General features: G+C 38.7%; 1 long non-coding RNA gene across 17 annotated transcripts in view; it reads left to right on the top strand.

The window, feature by feature from the left end:
* Positions 1 to 19779, top strand: part of LOC126212898 (uncharacterized) — a 1289673-nt gene extending 1269894 nt beyond the window's left edge. For 8 of the 17 annotated variants that reach the window (XR_007540969.1, XR_007540962.1, XR_007540966.1 and 5 more), the window contains 3 exons: positions 17431 to 17981; positions 18077 to 18199; positions 18352 to 19779. This is a non-coding gene — a long non-coding RNA (uncharacterized LOC126212898). The remainder of the gene's footprint in view (positions 1 to 17430; positions 17982 to 18076; positions 18200 to 18351) is intronic. The other 9 variants (XR_007540977.1, XR_007540975.1, XR_007540974.1 and 6 more) reach the window with 5 other exon arrangements.
* Positions 19780 to 19981: the final 202 nt, after the last annotated feature.

The raw sequence follows: 19981 nt of genomic DNA, 5'->3' as shown, positions 1-19981 counted from the left end.
TGATTATCTTCGTTTGTATGCACTATGGACCTCATTTATGAAACCAGTGCCTTCTAAAAAACGCTGTCGTTACTATTATTATGTGTGTCTTCTATTTTAACATATATATATTTCTATTTCTATGTCTCCATGCTCACTACATTTTTTTTCTGTTGGCCAAAGAAAGGCACGAAAGAAAAATAAGGACAGTGCAATGCTATCTAACCGCAAGCATATCCCTGTCTCGCTAGAAACCATGCCCAATGACCTGACCAAACACTTTATTCTCAGAGCTTTTTTCCATCCCACACCACCACCCGTGCCACTATCTATGTTTGTCCCGCAGCTATTCTCTCCCACAACTTCATCTCCCATGTTGACTGCACCCTCTCCATCAATGCAATTGCCACAAACCTCAACATACACAGCAATGAGCCTGCCTCCCTTCAGCACTGGCATGAGTTCCTCGCTGGCCTCCAGGGTGACCTTGTTCTCCTATCACAGCCCACCCATTTCGATAGTAACTCGACCCTGGATGTTGTTCTTGCTTCCCCCAACCTTTATGGTCGTATTGCCATGAATGTCCTCAACCCCATTGGTCATGACCACCTCCCAGTCCTTCTTACCATCTCCTCACTCATAGCCCCCCCTTGCCTCCATCCTGATGTCCCCCTGAGGACAGTCCATGACTACCACCATGCCAACTAGGATGCCTACCAGGAATCCATTTGATTCATAGATCGAAAGCCACCCCACTTACCTTTCACTACCCTGCTTACATTATCAATGTTTCGTCCTTCCTCCATCACTGACGCTGTGGGGGAACCCAAGTTCCTAACAAACTCATTCACCCTCACTGCCCTACTCTCCCTCCACAGTCCATCCTTCTTCTCTGTGAATCCTGCAGGCTCTACCGCTCCTTCATCCACACCTGTGACCAGAACACATTCCTTCACCACCAGCAACTAGAACTACACATCTGAAACTTCACAACAACAAAGAAATGCCGGGACAGGCACCAGACATGTACACACCTCAACTCCACCAATTACTGGGCTGTCTTCCACCACCTTACTGGTAGCCATCCCATTACGCATTATCCACTCCTCCATGACGTCCGCTCCTTCTCTGACAACCTTAGTAAGGCTAACCATTTTCCTTCCAATTGCCCAAAGGACTTCTCCATTCCCAATGATGCTCACTTTCATTACTCCTTCTTCCACATAGTCCTTGAACGCTCCAACACACCTGTCCCACCACTCGCCATCAGTTTCCAGTACTTAGATCAGTTACCCCCATCAGACATAAACACTCCCATTATCACACATGACATCCACTCCAAATGCAACACCACCCCTGGTCATGATGGTGTCACCTACTGCCACCTCAAGGAATCCCCCTGGCTGTCCTTACTACCCTGTATAACATCTTCCTCTTCACTGGCCTTTACCTTGACTGGTGGGACACTTCCCACACTCTGCTGTTCCCAAAACCCAACAGACAACCCTTGAAATTTCTTTCTATCGTTCCATCTGCCTCACCGTCATGTTCAGTAAGATCTATAAGTCCATCCTCTCCTGCCTTGTTGATCACGACCTTAATCAGCACCACCTGCTTTCCCTTACCCTGTGTGACTTCTGGCCTTCCTTCTCAGCCAATGACCAGTTCATTAACCTTATTAATCTCCTTTCCCTCCAACATCACTTCCATCACTCCTATGAGTGTCCTATATCTCTGGCTCCTCTTTGAACTCTAGATCCATACCCTTCCTATGAACTATGTCTGTTTGATTGCATCCTTCCCCTCCCACCATCCCTCCTATGGCACCATCCATAACACCAATTCCTGCACCTCCTACCCCTCTGTGGGTGTGCCCTAGGTCTCTAGCTCTACCTCCCATTCACAGCAGATACGCACCAACACCCCCCCCCCCCTCGAAGTCCAACTCCTGCAGTATACCAATGACACCATCTTCCTTGCCCTTGGTCCTACCCTTCAACGGTACCAACGGCTTCTCCAGAATCACCTTGACCATTTTGCCACATGGTGTAAACAGTGGCTCCTAAAAATAAATCCTTTCAAGACCCAGGCAATGATCGTAGGTCACACCACTCGCTCCTTCTGGCTACTTGATTTTTCCCTCACCATCTGTGCCTGTCCAGTCTGCCTTTCCTGCAATCTCACCTACCTTGGACTCACCATTGACCATCACCTCATCTGGATTCCTCATCTGCGATCTATCTAGTCCAAATCCCACAACCAACTCTATCTCCTTAAACTCCTCTTTGGCATAACATGGGTGCTGAACCCATCCACCGTCATCCACACCTACAAATCCTTAATCCATCCCATCCTGTTACGCCAGTCCCAACTAGATATCTGCCCTCCCCACCCGAATTCTATAATTCCCTCTTGATCCTCAAGCACCCTGCACTCCGCCTTGCCTTCCAAATACACCTCTCATCCCCCACACGGGTCGTCTATGAAGTGATTCCTTTCACCCATCTGCTACTTTTCCTTGAACATATCTGAGTCCTCTACACCTCCAGGCTACTTGATTCCCCCATATCCGCTGGCTGCTCCTCTCCTCTCCAACCCTGCACATTGCCATGCCTACACCATTGTGTCTCCCCTACCCTCCACCTCTACACCATCTCCTTTCCCAAGGTAGATTCTATCAACTCCCCCTCCTGAATGATGCCCTCTTTCCCTCCATTTAACACTCTTGCCAACTCTGATTCTCACCTCCACCTCCTTTTCCCGGGCTCTCTCCCCCCATCCACCCTGTTTTTCCCACGTACCCTCCATATGACTCCATTCTCTCCCCCGAATCCTTTCCTTTCCCCCTCCTCTGCTTCTCTGCTCCCTCTTGTGTCCGCCCTGCTCCCCCTTTTTGTGTGTCCTCTCCCTCCATTGTCTCCCCCCTTTTTGCTTTTCTTCTCCTCCCCCCTTTTTCCACCTTATCTCTCTGGGTCCTACCTCCACATCTGCCTTAGGCTGTGATGTGTCACCTTCATGTCTACTCTATAGTGTAGTGTTTAAGTGAGTGTTCAGTGTTGTGCATCAACATTCAGTATTGCGAACAGACACCATACTGTCACTAGGTGTGTTTTTTAACTCTTGCAGACAGAAACCAGATGGTCGCCATGTTTTTTCGTCTAATTTCTGTGTTTTAATCAGCAGTCACTGAGACTGTGTAAAACTATAACATAGCGAAAAGTTTTGGAAGTGAAAATATAAAAACAAACATTTGGTGATGCTGAGAAACTGCATATGGCGTTAAGGGATTGGGGTAGGTCGATAACTGTATTTTGCATAGCAGCATGTGGAGCTGACACCTGTTGGCAACGCCAAGCAACAGTGCTGCACATATGAGATGTGTATTTTGTTTCGCACTAAGATGTTGTAACCTCCCAACAGAAAAATAATATAAATAATTATATCGTTCACTTTTTAGTGTAACCTCCTCACAATAAAATCATATTAAATAATATTCACATTTAGTGTAACCTCCCCACAGTAAAATATAATAACCTCCCAACAGTAAAAAATATAACTATAACACTGAAATTTAGCGTAACCTCCCAATAAATAAATTGCATAAGCTATTAATAACAGAATGTGACTAATTTCTCAATAAAAAATTGTGGCTCACTTATAACCTTTCAATAATTGACTGTGAATTTAAACTGGTAAATTTTGGACGTCAGCAGTGCTGTGTCATGGCTCTGAAACATCATTCTGAATAAATAGAAAATTCTTACCTCAATAAGGTCGCCGGATAACGCGTATATATATATGCTCCTATAAGAAATTTTTCTGGCACAGCTGAGTGCAATGCTGGCTGATAGATTTGTCACGTATAAAGAGAAACAACTGATTTTTCTTTACAATAATCAGGATGACCAAGGATTGGAGAAATTAGTAACATCTTTAAATTGAGTTGAATGATTGTCAAAAGTTAATTTTTATAAGAAAGATTATTATTAAGAGATTTCTTTTTAAAAGCTTTTACATGGGACTTGATATAGCAATACTACATACGCGCGAGGCTGCTTTTACCTTACACTACAACACTCAGGCACCGCCATCGCTCCAACGACCGGCCCAGCCAACTCCACACACACGACTGCTCGCTAGCAACAACTACTACAACTGTTACACAGTTCCTACTGCAGTCAACACTGCTCTCTGGTCTGAGATTCTCTTATACCTTACATATTGCAGGCAGCGCATGAGCAATCCATCGAAATTACATCTGCTCGAGTGCACAAGCAACAAATTCCTTGATCATGGACCTCTTACATAATCCTCCACTGGGGGGGGGGGGGGGGCAAAAATTTGGCAGCAATGAAGAGTCAATTGGACTTGCCATTAGCAACAAATTTTTCTATAATCTATGTATTTAGCTTACTAAGTCTACAGTCACGGAGTATATACATACATATAACGTTATTGATAAATAATATAAGTACAGAATATATTAAGAAATGAAATTGAGTGCACACACACACTGAGTACAGAATATATTAAGAAATGAAAATGAGTGCACACGCACTGAGTACAGAACATATTAACGAATGACAAAGTGTATACGCAATGAGTACAAAATACAGGGTGAGTCACCTAACATTACCGCTGGATATATTTCGTAAACCACATCAAATACTGACGAATCGATTCCACAGACTGAACGTGAGGAGAGGGGCTAGCGTAATTGGTTAATACAAACCATAAAAAAAAGCACGGAAGTGTGTTTTTTAACACAAACCTACGTTTTTTTAAAGGGAACCCCGTAGTTTTGTTAGCACATCTGAACATATAAACAAATATGTAATCAGTACCGTTTGTTGCATTGTAAAATGTTAATTACATCCGGAGATATTGTAACCTAAAGTTGACGCTTGAGTACCACTCCTCCGCTGTTCGATAGTGTGTTTCGGAGAGCACCGAATTACGTTGGGATCCAAAGGGAATGGTGATGGACCTTAGGTAGAGAAGAGACTGGAACAGCACATTACGTCCACATGCTAACACCTTTTTATTGGTCGTTTTCACTGACGCACATGTACATTACCATGAGGGGTGAGGTACACATTCGACGGGCGTTTCATAGGACGTGGAGGACGCATAAATTGGCCAGCCCGTTCTCCTGATCTTACACCTCTGGACTTCTTTCTGTGGGGTACGTTAAAGGAGATTGTGTACCGTGATGTGCCTACAACCCCAGAGGATATGAAACAATGTATTGTGGCAGCCTGCGGCGACATTACACCAGATGTACTGCGGCGTGTACGACATTCATTACGCCAGAGATTGCAATTGTGTGCAGCAAATGATGGCCACCACATTGAACATCTATTGGCCTGACATGTCGGGATACACTCTATTCCACTCCGTAATTGAAAATGGAAACCACGTGTGTACGTGTACCTCACCCCTCATGGTAATGTACATGAGCGTCAGTGAAGAAGACCAATAAAAAGGTGTTAGCATGTGGACGTAATGTGTTGTTCCAATCTCTTCTGTACCTAAGGTCCGTCACCGTTCCCTTTGGATCCCTACGTAATTCGGTGCTCTCCGATACACACGATCGAACAGCGGAGGAGTGGTACTCAAGCGTCAACTTTAGGTTACAATATCTCCGGATGTAATTAACATTTTACAATGCAACAAACGGTACTGATTACGTATTTGTTTATATGTTGAGATGTGCTAACAAAACTAACGGGGTTCCATTTAAAAAAAACGTAGATTTGTGTTAAAAAACATACTTCCGTGCATTTTTTTATGGTTTGTATTAACCAATTACGCTAGCCCCTCTCCTCACGTTTGGTCTGTGGAATCAATTCGTCAGTATTTGATGTGGTTTACGAAATATATCCAGCGGTAACGGTAGGTGACTCACCCTGTATATTAACAAATGACATAAAGTGCGCGTGCACTGTATAAGTCTTTACCATTTTACAAGATTTTAAACACATTGAGATATGAAATAAAGTGCACAAGCACTGAATAAGTCTTAATCATTTTACAAGAATTTAAACATATTGAGAAATGAAATAAAGTGCACACACACTGAATAAGTATTTACCATTTTACAAGAATTTAAACATACTGAGAAATGAAATAAAGTGCACACGCACCGAATAAGTCTTTAACATTTTTACATGAACTGATCACATTAAAAGATGAAATGAAGTGCACACACGCTGTATAAGTCGCTAACATTTTTTACAAGAACTGAATACATTAAAACATGAAATAAAGTGCACACGCACTGTGAAAGTTTCTAGCATTTTGTACAAGAACTGAATACATTAAGAAGTGAAATAAAGTGCATACACACTGTGAAAGTCTTTAGCATTTTTTACAAGAACTAAATACATTAAGAAATAAATTAAAGCGCACACGCAATGTACAAGTCTTTAGCATTTTTACAAGAACTAGGAAAGGAATGGGAAGAATAGCATCATGGTTGTAGCACAGTAGGTTGCACGTAGCTGCACTGAAAGTCCATATCTTTTTACAGAAGCACAACACCAAGTGAGACAATCTGAAGTTCTCTTCCTGAAGTATTTATCATTGTACCCAAGACACTGAAATGTTGCATTAATATTGTATGTTATCATTTTGGTAGTACATTAGGTACACCAATGAGTAGGACCATAATAACATCTCCATCGTTCAAGGTGGTGGACAGCTTGGTATATCAACACCACATTCTTGTAGAATCCATACTCTTACATCAACGTAGAAGTGCAAAAAGCAAATATAGTGCTCCATGATCATGAGGATGGACAGGACATACGGATATTGCAGTAATTGCTGGTAATTAGGTCAGAAGGTGAAGGATACATTAAGTATTATTCTAGTCATCATTCAGAGTTACACTATTGTATCAACCGATCTGAATAATAATTGGCACTCATTGGCTAGTTACTAAACATTTCTGTAATATGTATGGAGTATTACAGAACATTATTCATAAGTCATCTCATTATAGTAATTATTGGCATAGCATTTATGTGTAAGCATCTCATTACAGTAATCATTAGCACTCATTTATGCATAACTCATCTCATTACAGTAATCATTAGCATCATAAGACATGTCATTACAGTAATTATTGACATTCATTGGCCTGTTACAAAACATCATTCATAAGTCATCTCATTACAGTAATCATTGGCATAGCATTTATGCATAAGTCATCTCATTACAGTAATCATTGGCATACCATTTATGCATATGTCATCTCATTACAGTACTTATTGGCATAGCATTTATGCATTAGTCATCTCATTATAATAATCATTGGCACAGCATTTATGCGTAAGTCATCTCATTACAGTAATTATTGGCATAGCATTTATGCATAACTCATCTCATTACAGTAATTATTGGCATTCATTTATGTAGTGTTACAAAACATCATTCATAAGTCATCTCATTACAGTAATCATTGGCATAACATTTATGCATAAGTCATCACATTACAGTAATCATTGGCATCATAAGGCATCTCATTACAGTAATTATTGACATCATGTCATTTCATTACAGTAATCATTGGCATTCTGTTATGCGTAAGTCATCTCATTACAGTGATCATTGGCATAGTATTTATGCATAAGTCATCTCATTACAGTAATCATTGGTATAGCATTTCCGCATAAGTCACCTCATTACAGTAATTATTACAGAACATTATTCATAAGCCATCTAATTACAGTAATTATTGCATCATAAGTCTTCTCATTACAGTAATTATTGGCATAACATTTATGCATTATTACAAAACATCATTCAGTATTACTCAGAAGTCATCATTCAAAAGAAGAGTTATTGCATGTAGCATCAAGCTATTAGTGTTTATATATGATATCATGCAAGTGACATAAGACATATTTAAAGCCCGCATCTCGTGGTCGTGCGGTAGCGTTCTCGCTTCCCACGCCCGGGTTCCTGAGTTCGATTCCTGGCGGGGTCAGGGATTTTCTCTGCCTCGTGATGGCTGGGTGTTGTGTGCTGTCCTTAGGTTAGTTAGGTTTAAGTAGTTCTAAGTTCTAGGGACTGATGACCATAGATGTTAAGTCCCATAGTGCTCAGAGCCATTTGAACCATTTTTTGAACATATTTAAAGTGTAACACATTGTAACTATTACTCAAGGTCTGTAGTCCAATAATACATAGATATAATGGATTCAATACATCAGAGAAATTTGCTTTATATTTAGGACTAGAAATATATCTTAAACTGGTAGCATTATTTAGTTGTATACTGGTAATAGTTGGGACTGGTAATAAATTTTTTTATGCTAGCAGTGCATTGCGTTGGGATCGATAATTAATTGCTGGGGCATAAAAATATTTGCTTTTGACTTATTGCAGGAAATAAGGATTAATAACGTCATTCGTCATGAGTCAGCTGTAGCAAGGTTATGAAACAAGTATATGTGATCACATTCATAAATGATAGACACAACTGGGTAAAAAAAATGCAAGCACTAGAAGAGGTTTAATAACTAACTGCTTATAGCATATTAATATCATGAAAAGCTTCTCCTGGAAAAATTACAAAATGGGTTATTGAGCTGAAAGAAAAAATGTATATTGTGCTGAAAAGTAGTGAACTTCAAATTAACAGGTAATGAAACGTGTACTCAATATGTATATACTCTAGCTGTCTTTCCGAAAACATTCACTCATTATACTATGCGACATAAGACATACTGTCAAAAGGAACTGCAACAAATACTTAAATAACTACATAGCATTTCTTAACTAACTCATCTGCAAAGAGAAACTTCGTTATTCATATTACCATGTACTTCATATAACTATTCATCATCATTTATTCTCATCTGCAAAAAATAGACACTTCATTATTCATATTCATATTACCATTTACTTCATACCACTATTCATTATCATTCATTACTTCATCTAGTATAGAGTTTCTTACTTCTAGCATATTTCATCACTAAAATTAACATGTGTAGTTCTGTCTGACAGCCTGCATCAATCGCCTCGTATTCTGAAAGAAAAATAATTAGTTAAGACTGCTATTATACAGTGTGTATAGTATATTCTTGTTAATGCTTGTTAATTCTGATTCATTTACTCTTCATGACAAGGTATTGCATTATCTTTCGTTCATTCCGATGGTGACATTTCCATTTCATAGTATACCACTGTGGTTTGTTTAATTTATCTTTTTTACATGTTATTGCTCTCTGATAATGATGAATATGGATTAAGATCTTGCATTTTAATTATGTACCCATTAAATAAAAACTTGTTTCTAGTGATATAACTAAGCATACAACATAGCATGACAGAAAACGTATTAGGTCAAAACCATAGACAGTTTTCAAGTGCAAAAATTTACACACATTGTCGTAATGTAGTAGCAAAAAATGTAGAATAGTCGAGATATTGAGATATCATAAAGCAAAAATGTTAAAGTCAACTGGTGTTTGTTACATCTTAAAGATTTCATAGTGCATACAAAGAAAAATTCTACTTTCGATAGGAAAACAATCATACATACACCAAAAAAATGGAAAATATACACAGTCTGTCATCTAACGATAAGAAAAGCGACCTGCTAACCTTACCTTGCCGGGCACTTGCCAAGAAAAATATATAATCATTATCAGTAAGTGGTCATATAAGTATCTGGAAATGGCATTACAGTGTGATAATCATAAAGTATGTTCATTCAATAAAGGGTTTGATATTGGAGACATGGTGACTGCCTTTGCTTTTCCTGGTTCTCAAAGTTTCGACATGTACTACATTGGGGTGAGGAATGCTGCGAATTCTATATGGACCGGCGTATAGAAGCTCAAATTTACTGCATCTACTCTTTCCTCTGTTGGATAAATAGTGTGTGCGTACTAGTATCTTCTGTCCAATGTGAAAGTCACAGAGTGTACAAGCCTGTTTTTGCTGTCTTCTCCGGCGTTTGATGTTGTTGAGCGCAATGTCAATTATTTCATGGTGGCGTAGTCGACGACATGTAGGAAAAGATACCAATTCTTTAATTTTGTTGGGTGGTTCAACATTTTTCAGTATAACAGTCGGAGATAGCATAGTAGATTCATTTGGTATGGAGTTAATTACATCCTGGAATGAGAGTATGTGTGTATCCCAATCCATATGTCTTTTATGGCAGTATATTCTACACAGCTTACCAATTTCTTTCATCAATCGTTCAGAAGGGTTCGAAGAAGCGTGATACCTGGATATATATGTCGGAGAAATGTTTCTAGCTCGTAACATACGTGTCCATATCGCAGATCGAAATTGTGGTCCGTTGTCAGGAATTACTTTTAATACATGTCCTACATGGAATAAAAAATGTTTAACAAATGCATTCGAAATAGATTTAGCACTAGCTTTGCGTAACGGAGTGAAGATAACAAATTTCGAAGTGAGTTCAACAGCGACAAAGATGTAGCAAAAACCTCTATTAGTTCTGGGAATCGGTCCAAAAATGTCTACAGCGGCCATGTGTCTCAATTTAACGGGTACAATGGGCTGTAACGGAGGAATATGTGAAGTCGTGTCTGATTTAGCTTTCTGGCATATTTTACATGACGCTAAAACTCGTCGAATACGTTTCTCCATGTTGGCAAAATAACAGTTCTGTCTCAGTATCAGAAAACATTTTCTGGCTCCATAATGTGCGTAACTTAAGTGAGTATACCAAATTAATTTGTTAACAAGTTCGTCAGGAATACATAATAACCAGTTATTGCTGTCAGGGTGAGAGCGGCGAAACAGAATATTATTGCGTACAGTATAATAGTTTCTAATGGTAACCAATGTCAAAGATGTTTAATTTCTTTCCATATGTTGTCTTTGCTTTGCTCTTGTGCTATGTCTCGTAATGATGACGAAATAAAATTTTCGAATGCAACTTGTTGAATATACATGACGCTAAAATTTGCTTGGCAGAAGTTGGTTGCGATGTCTTGCTGATTGTTGCTGAGAGAACGGGATAGTGCGTCTGCTACATTTTGTGTACCGGGAATGTAAACAATTGTAAAATAAAATTCCTGTAAATAACATTCCCATCTGCTTAATCTGTCATGTGTAAATTTAGCGGAAAGTAAAAACTGTATAGCTCTATGGTCTGTGTAAACGGTAGTATGTCTTCCATAAAGAAAATGATCTGGTAAATGCCCATACAACACATAATCTTTCAAGTTCTATAACAGAATAATTGCGTTCAGCAGGTGACAGAATGCGACTTGCAAAGGCGATGTTTTTAATTACTGCAGTACCGTCTTCTTCAATTTCCTGAAAAATGTGTACGTCAAAAGCTGTGTTAGAACTGTCGGTGGCAATGGAAAAATTTCTGGCAGGATCAGGGTGTGATAAAAGTGGTGCGTTCAACAAAGCTTGTTTTAGATTGACAAATTCAGACTGTGCGTGGCTATCCCACGACCAAATAGCGTTTTTACCCGTCAACTGGTATAACCCAGGGGTGTCGAAAGCAGAGCAATGAATAAATTTACGGAAAAAGTTAATTAAACCCAAAAAGCTACGTAGTTGTTTCTTCGTCGTTGGAACAGTTATGTCACGTAAAGCTTGAAGTTTTTCCGGGTCAGGCGCAATGCCTTCTGCTGAAATTTTATAGAAGTCTTGCCGAAGTGTGATTTGCTAAGATTAACTGTGAGTCCTTGTGCACGAAAAGTTTGCAATAGCTGTTCAAGAACCAAATTGTGTTCAGACCAGTTAGCTTCTGCAATAAGGATATCGTCTACATATGTTGTGATTCTGTCTTTCAGTTCTGTCGGAAGTATAGTATTCAAACCGCGAATAAAAGCTGCTGAAGAAATTGTTAAACCGAACGGTAATTTTGAAAATTGATAACAATCACCAAAACAGAGAAATGCTGTGTACTTCCTGCAGTTCGGATGCAGCTGAATTTGCCGAAATCCCGATTTTAAATCTAATGTGGATTAAATAGCAGTACCATGAAATTTCTGTAAAAGTTCTTCTAGTGTCTGTGGGCGATCTATTTCATTAATAATAATGTCGTTGATATGACGTGAATCAAGTACGAGGTGAAGTGATCCATCCTTTTTCTTAACAATATGGAGCAGATTTATGTACGGGCTAACTGCCAGTTCAATATTACACCTTGGTCAAGCATAGCTTGCAATTCTTTCTTAACTTGTTCTCTGCGAATATATGGAATGGGATAATGTTTGGCTTTAAACCTGTCGTGCTGTTTAACTTGAAATTCATACATGAAACCGGAGATAGTAACAGGGATGTTGTCAAAAACTGGAGCTTGCTGTAAAAGAATATTGCGTAGTTGAGTACGTTCAACGTCTGTATTTGCACTGCTTTGTTTTACTTTATCACAAATCATCTGCATAACGTCATAGTCAGCTTCGTCTGGTGTATTGTAATTGTGTACGTATGTATCGGTGAACAATGTTGAATGACAGTCTATGTTACGCGATCTAGAAATGACCTCTGTTGGATTAATTGCCTGTTCGTCTGCAGATAAAGCGTGCTGAAATTCTAATGCCAGTTGTACATTTTCATCCTTTAACATCAAATAGGAATTTTGAAAGTCAATAATTGCGTCGTGTTGTACCAAAGAACTCGTACCTAAAATAACATTTGTTGTCAATAGGGGAACAATCCAAAAATTTGGGTGGAACATATGACCTGCAATACAAAATGATAAGTGTGCCTGTAATTTTACATCTACTCCTTTACCAGATACTGCTCCTTTTACTTTAGTTTTGCCTAATGGTAACGTAGAATAAATATTCTCTTTGTTACATTCATTGAAGGTTTCTACATTTATGACTGACATAGGTGATCCAGAATCGATTACTGCTCAAAATGTAGATAATCCAATCTTTACTTCAATGACAGGGTGGGAAATGGTTTTTTGAATCACTGGTTTTTCACGCAAAAGAGTGTCTCGGATGTCGTCAAAAGTAATAACATTTTCGTGGACAAGATTCTCTGTGTCATAATTATTGCTTGCGTTGCTGGAAGGTTCAATCTGTACTGTATCTAGTCAAATTCTATCTGACGTGCTGTTATTTGCGGGAGGATGCTGTGGCATTTCCACTATTTGTACTGTTCTGTTATTTCTTCCTGACGCATTGGGTTCGGGGTAATACCTACTGTCTGGTTCATTCATGATAATCTGTTGTTGCGGATGATTCTGCTGCTGGTAAGACCGACTGTTACGCTGAAAACTGTGCTCATTACTTTTACGTCTGTCATGATAATCATTGCTATACGGCGCGTTGCGATAGGAATTGAAATGATGTGTCTTCTGTACATAATGATTTCCTTGTTGCTGTGCGTTACTATTTGGCGGAGCCGACGCTATATGTGTAGGCGGCGAAACATTAAAGCTTGGTTGACCTTGCAGACTTCATTGTTGGTTAGGTATGCTAACCGATTGGTTTTGTTGATGTTGTGGGGAAAAGCCTGTATTGTTGCCAAACTATAACTATGAGGATACTGATAATTAAAATTTTGTCTGTTATTAAAGTTTTGGTGGTTGTCATTCCTGGACCGTCTATCACATTTGCTATCAAAATAGCGTGGCTGATCGTAATTGCCGTATGCTTGTCGGCCTTGGCTATGATGTGAAAAATTTTTGTTTATGAAAGAATAGTCCGATTGCTGAACTTCCAAAAACTGTAACAGACCTCTAAATGCCGAAATATTTTCTTTCTGCTGTCCTGTTAAAAGAGATACTCTTAACGATCGTGGTAATTTAGAAATACACAATTGGATAAGTGCTGATTCACTGAATGGCTCACTTAAGTATTGGTTTTGTTGGACCATGTGTTCAAAAAATTGCGTGACAGTGGGAAAATTGGAGTTCTCATAATTCGGTAAGCTAATTAATTGATCCTTGATTCCGCGCTGTGTCGTCTTCGACCAATACGCTGACAGAAATGCATTCTGAAATTCTGCTACCGAGTAGCAGTGTCTCGCGATCGGTCTCGCACGAGTTGACGGTTCGCCTTCCAAAAAATTGCAAATAAATTCAAGTTTTTGTGTTACGGGCCAAGTTGGTGGAAAAGCAAAGCTAAATTGTTGCATCCAGTCCAAAGGGTGAATCTGTGTCCTGTCATTTTTAAATACCTTAAATTTCCTAACGGATAGAAAGTTCTTGTAATCAAAATTATCGTCTCTGAATGTCTGAGCAGGCTCAGGATTGTATGATAATCTGTTTGTCTGTGGCTGTTCGGAATCTAAGTCACGTACTCTCTGTAAATTACCTACATTATAGTGGCTGTGAGAGTGTGATGCTGTGTATGCTGGTGTATGCTGTGACGTGTTAAAGGCTGAAACATTTTTCATATCAGTCATTTCTTTCTGTAAAGATGACAATTTTCTACGTAATGTATTATTGGACGAACCTATCTCACTGATTGTCTGCTGTAAGTTTTGGAATTCGGGTGTTTGATTGAACGAAATTGGTGACGTATCGTCTGATTTGGTGTCAATGTTATTTTCGATAACATCAATACGACTGGCCAATTCAACGATTTTTTCAGTCAGTGCTTTTACCTGATCGTCATTTTTAGTGTCACAAACATTAACTTGTTTTTGGATTTTATAAGTGGTTTTGTTCAATTTCTTATCGTCTGCTTTAATGGCATCGGGATCCTGTATTATTTCCAATTGTTTAAGTCTCCTGGTCATTGTCTGAAAGTCTACTGTGTGTGTGTCTGTTTTTGTTTTAAGAACGGAGATTTCATGATGCAATTCAATGTTCAACTGTTTGATAGTATTAATTTCGTCTGATACTGTAGCAATGTTGTTGTCTACGTATGTTTTTGCTTTCGTAAACAGTTTACGCGTATCTTCCTGTCTCTGTGCAGTAGAGGTGGCAAAAAATAACGTAACTGATAGAAATAACCGGTTACTGTGAAGTAACGGTTACTGCGATAACTGTTCCTCTGATTCTGGCAGTTATTTCAATAACTGTTTAGTGTAAACAGTGCCTCGCGCCATATGTTGACGAAAGATCGTACTGCGCATTTGGAAGGCGTTCTATAGACCATGGGAATAACTGTGAGACTGCGCGCCATTTGTTGATAAGAACTGTGTACTATTTCGTGGGCCTTCGTTACTTTTAGCATAAACAATTAAATAAAGTTAATGTCCGAGCCGTGGCTGATAGGAGCTGCAGTACAGGCATTAACAAGTACAGTCGATCCCTTCAGCCACCGCCTTACGTGTTAATTTAGCTTGGACGCGTAGTACAAGGAAAGTTACTAAGGAATTCGAGCGACTATGGAAATAACTGTCAGAGACTGGTATTCTCCTCTGGCAGTTATCGTTATTGGCTCGTAGTTCTAGTTCTCTGGCAGTTATCGGGCTACCACCACAGGTAACCTGGAAGCTGGTAACGGAATAACTGTGTATGTAGACGTTCCTGACTCGGTGACTCCAGTTAAAGGTCGTAGTTCCAGGTGATATTTCCAGAGAGGATAGTAACTGGAGCGAACAAATATTTTCGTACTGCTACGGAAACGATGGTGGGCCATCGGGGAGAGGGGATGGCAAATAACGGGAATCTATCGTCTCATTTCTCTGCAATTCTTGGTGTTCCGGAACAGGTGTCACTATTTTTCCGGCCTTTGGTTGCGTTAGAGGGTATTGACTTTCGTTCTGCGTTCTTGTTTTTCTTTGTGTTGTTGATATTATTACCAATAGTTGCCAACATGAAGAGGTCGAGGACAAGCGAAATGTGGTCATATTTCGAAACTCTTGATCGAGAGTTTGCGAAATGTACTTTGTCCGGTAAGAAATTATCGTACAAATCGACGACGACGAATTTAAAAAAACATCTTCAGAAACCACATTTAATTGTGAATTTCTCTTCACAAAGACCTTCGGAGCTAGATTTGGGTGAGTAATGGAAAAAATATATATTTATTGCAATTACGGTTATTTCAGTGCATGCATAATCATTTATTTTTTATTTTATTAATTTTTTAAAAATAAGAGCATACTATACAGTGTGGTGCTTTGTGCATTTTTACACGCAAGTTTTCATTTGTCGTGACTACTTAAGCTGTTGATACCACCGCACCTGTTTGCCTTGACATTTTCAAACATTAAATTATGTTGCATATGGTGCCGGAACACTTAATTATTTAATTGGAAGTTATTGTTGCAGGTGTAATAACGGTAGTGCTAATAAAATGCCACTGTGTGATATATGAACTGTCGTCTCGCAATTATTAGTAACTAATCGGATAGCAGATTGTATCAGTGCTCATTCCTGTGTATCATTTGTTTTTAACCCTGCCGATGCCTGGAGGGGGGGGGAATAGATACTGATTCATATTTTAAAATTTTGAAAAGGATAATTGTTTTTAATGGAGTCTTCAACTGAATTCCATAAATGTTTTAAATTTTGTTGTTAAACTTAACCCAAAAATTTGACACGTTAATAGTACATGTGACTTTTCACAGTGACAGTCATATTGAATATTTTGAAGTTCAGGGCCCAACTTATACATCAGTATTTGTTTAAAATATATGTCAACAACAATTAAGATATTTTTTTAGGGTGGAAATACAGTACCCTCCCTTCCCCCCAATATACATTATTGAAAATGTGTTGGTGTTGCTAGGATTAAAGAAGAAACTTGGGGTCGACAGAAGCGTCCGATCCCACGCGTCAGCTTTGACCCGTGACGTAAGGGTGTTGTGTGTGACGTCATGACGGTGGGGAGTTTGGTTTGAGTGTGGCTGTCTCCAGTTCTGTTTTATCTTATTTTATTTACTTTTCTGATCTGTTCGTTCTATCTCGTGAGATTTTTTTTAAAATTTAAAAACACTTATTACTTATTTTAATTATCTGTTTCCTCCAATTTCTGTTTTAGTTTATTATATTTATCTTTCTGATCTGTTCGTTCTATCCTGTGAGATTTTTTTTTAAAAAGACAAAAAACACTAATCAGCTACTGAAGCATCTTTATCTTCTATGGGTTGCAGGGGTTACGACCCCTGGGGAGGTGGGTGGGTATTCATGCATGGCTGTCTTCACTTACACTTTGTAGCTACGCAAGGCGTCTAAATTTGTTTATATTTAGTTTGCCCCCCACCCAAAACACCCCATTTCCCACGCTTGTCCCGTTAGTGTCATTAGGCTTCTTGTGGAAAGTGTGTGTGTTTGTTTTTGTTTCCGCCATATTTGTGATGTCATGGGTCAAAGCAAACGTGCGGGATCGGACGCTTCCGTATTTCCGAAACTTGAAGCTATAGTCATTACTAAAACTGAGTCAATTGTCAACTTGTTTGAAGTAAATATTCAAGCTGCAAGTACCATTAGAATACTGTACGCAAACATTGTAATATATATCACCAAAAATAGTATGGCACCATTTCTATTGTGCTTATGCTGATATGAAACCTATTTTTCTGTAGGTGAAACCCTTCCTGTAGAGGTGATCGTTGGCACCAGTAATGTGGAAGAGGAGCGAGAGGCACACCAACACCAGCACATGAGTCTCCGTTTAATAATTGGGATATTATAACAGTAAGGTAATTCTAGTTTGGGTACATTTTTGGCAGATTTGAACTCCCCCTTAAAATGGAGATATAACTGTAGGGCATAGCATATATTTGTTATGCTACATTAAAAGAGTACTAGTGGTTTTGTGTTGAAGTGTTTAATGTATATTGTCGGTCAGTAAGTCAGAGCACTTTGTTCCAGTTATAGCTCCAGAAGTCAGTCACCAGCAGCAGATGTCACACAGTTATAAAATGGGAAACTTGAAGAATAAGGTACTAGTGGTTTGGATACATGTGTGGGAAATTTCACCTTTCACTTAAAATGAAGGTACAGTTACAGTCCTTAAGAGTATACTGGCAAATGGTAACTCAAAGCTCTTTGTTTCTGTTACAGCTCCAGAAGTCAGCAGCAGCAGCAGCAGACGTCACACAGCCATAATGCGAGAAGCTTGAAGAATAATGTGGTAGTGGTTTGGATACATATGACATATTTCACCTTCAGTTTAAAATTGAAGTTTGTTTATATTGGCAGGTGGTAACTCGGAGCTCTTTGTTCCAGTTATGGCTCCGATAGTCTTCCAGCAGCAGCAAATGTTACACAGTCCTATAGAGGCAAACTTGAAGTATAAAGTAATAGTGTTTTGCATACAATGGCAAACTTGACCTTTCGCTTAAAATGGAGGTACATTTGCACTGAGTTTAATGTTACGACACGTGAATGGATTACCAGTGATGTATATGTAAATACTGGAATTTGTAACTTAGAACTTAATTTCAGTATCGGCTTTGATATTTGGTCACAGGATACAACTATTTTATCTTTCATGTTGATAGCAGCAATCATCAGATTGCAATCCAGTTAAGTACCTGTGAGGCATGAGATGTCAAAAATACTTGTGGGTTATTGGTAGCCTGTGTCAAGGCATGTGGCACCTCAAAGTTTGTAAGTACAGTAGCATTTTGTTTTCTGCTTTACTTAAAAATTGGTAGCTGTAGCACCCATTCTGACATTCAATTATTTTGAATTTCAATTTTCTTAGAATGATACTGACATCAGTTTGTTAACACTAATCCGTATATTATTGTTAATATATGCTGCTATTTTCCTCAGATGTTAACTGAAATTGTTTTATTGTTATGATAACAACACTTCAGCCTTTGCAAACTTGCAGTATAGGTTACCTGCTGAGAAATATTTACTGGAAGAAATGGTTTCTTGAATAGGACCGAAAGGAAAACCACTGAAAATGCCAAACGTGAATTGGTGAAACATCTTGTGCTCAATACTAAATTTCATTTGCAAAACACGGAAGTTGTCCTATCTTTGTGGTGGAACACAACAAATTCTCATAATTTTGCTAGTTTGTATTCTAGAAAGGGTGCCAGAAATGGAAGAGTATAATTTTTATTAAATCGGGCATTAAATGTAAGTAGGTTGGAGTACGGAAAGCGTGCAACTGGCCTTCCCCACTGTAGCCTGATGTGCAGGTGGTTATAACACTAGTATCAAACTGCATGGTACCCACTTACTAATGTGACCTACGCTTGCATGATCTTCTGCAGACAGCAAGAAATCCGCTACTGCTCTTACTACCTGTCCAACAGTTGTGGAGGATTTTTTCCCCTTGGTGCTTGACATGACATGTTTTGCCCTCTGCCCTTAAAATCTCAATTCTTGTTACATTTTTCATCCATTTTCTATCTCCTGATGGATCTGTATTGATTAAAAAACTAATCACTGCGGAGGTGATTGTAGAACTTTTGCTAGTGGCAGTGTGGAGGGGCTCCACTCTTTAAAAAATAAAATTACATTGTGGGACATGGAATTATTATTAGATGCTTTCATGGACATTTTGTTTACTGAAAAAGTCAGTCATTATCTGAGGTATTTAAATGTTAACTTCAAATCTAAAACTGCATCAAAAGATAAATTTCAGTGAGTCTTTAACAAGTTTCAGTATCTTGCTTCACATGCTGGACACTCCAACTATAAAAAACAGTGTTTTGCAGAGAACAGCTATTCAGATGTTAACATCCCAGAATTTGTGTAAAAGATATCCCTTACATTGTTAGTTTCATTGTGGTCACACTCTGCAGTGTAGTGTTATCAGCATACATATAGAAGTTTGAAGAACATATTAAATTAATTGCTAGACATGCCTTAAGTGAATATGTTTACTACTAATATGAGTCAGCTAAGTAGTTGCTGCAAGTTTTTATGTTGTTTCTAAAGTGTCATTAGACAAGGATATTTCTGCTGTTTGTTTCCTGTTCTTCTGTTTCAGATAACTACTCATATATGCAGCAACTGCTGAAGCAGCCTCTGGCAGTTTATTGAAGTTCCGTGAACAAAGTGTTGTGTGGTCTGTTTGTGTAAAGTGGTAAAGAAAAATGTTAAAGTGTAATTGCATATATATTTAATCATTATTTTTGCTAGTTGTAAGATCTATTTTCATGTAAATCA

The sequence above is a fragment of the Schistocerca nitens genome, chromosome 11, assembly GCF_023898315.1.
Source record: "Schistocerca nitens isolate TAMUIC-IGC-003100 chromosome 11, iqSchNite1.1, whole genome shotgun sequence".
NCBI lineage: Eukaryota > Metazoa > Arthropoda > Insecta > Orthoptera > Acrididae > Schistocerca > Schistocerca nitens.
The sequence above is the reverse complement of the archived record's forward strand: the minus strand, read 5'-3'. Positions and strand labels throughout refer to the sequence as shown.